Source organism: Myotis davidii, unplaced genomic scaffold (assembly GCF_000327345.1).
Source record: "Myotis davidii unplaced genomic scaffold, ASM32734v1 scaffold2786, whole genome shotgun sequence".
Lineage (NCBI taxonomy): Eukaryota > Metazoa > Chordata > Mammalia > Chiroptera > Vespertilionidae > Myotis > Myotis davidii.
Genome location: NW_006296623.1, coordinates 267,402 through 268,141, shown reverse-complemented (window position 1 = coordinate 268,141; position 740 = coordinate 267,402). Strand labels below are relative to the sequence as shown.

Below are 740 nucleotides of genomic sequence, written 5' to 3'. Positions count from 1 at the left end.
TTACAGAGAGGAAGGGAGAGGGATAGAGAATTAGAAACATCGATGAGAGAGAAACATCGACCAGCTGCCTCCTGCACACCCCCTACTGGGGATGTGCCCGCAACCAAGGTACATGCCCTTGACCGGAATCGAACCCGGGACCCTTCAGTCCGCAGGCTGATGCTCTATCCACTGAGCCAAACCGGTTAGGGCTCAAAATAAGAATTTTTAAAAAAGAAAAGAATGAAATCAAGGGCAGAAATTCATGACACAGAAAACAGAGATGCAGGAGGACCAACCAATTCAAAGGCAGGTCCTCCCACTCCCTCTGCACGCCCCCTAAGTGACCTCACGGAAGCCCCTTCACTCACCCTACAGGGCACCGTCACTGAGGACCAAATCCACGTGATAAAACCCACAGAATTCCGTGGCTGCCTTCCTGGCCCTTCGTCGCCGCCCCTGTTAAACTCAGGCCAGGAGCCCTAAGTGATGAAAGTGCACTGGAGGGCCTCTTATCCTGCACATGCTCGGTGTCGCCTGGGGAGTGATCTGCAATTCCAGATCACCTCTGCGTGCGTGTGCGTGTCGGGGGAGTTGAGGGGGCCTCTCCAATTTGCTTTAGTGAGTTTTGTCCGGCAGCTAACATGGTTGTCCCTTTGGGAACCTCTCTCCGGGAGTCGCCATCTTGGAAGGGTGGTCATTTCTGCCGTGGGGCCTGCGGTCCCCAGCCCGATCTCCCCCCCCTCCCCCCGTCACCCCCC

General features: G+C 55.8%; 1 protein-coding gene across 1 annotated transcript in view; it reads right to left on the bottom strand.

Annotated features, from left to right (window-relative positions):
• ZNF41 (zinc finger protein 41) overlaps window positions 1–740 on the bottom strand; it is an 18,176-nt gene that overhangs the window by 17,137 nt on the left and 299 nt on the right. The window lies entirely within an intron of this gene.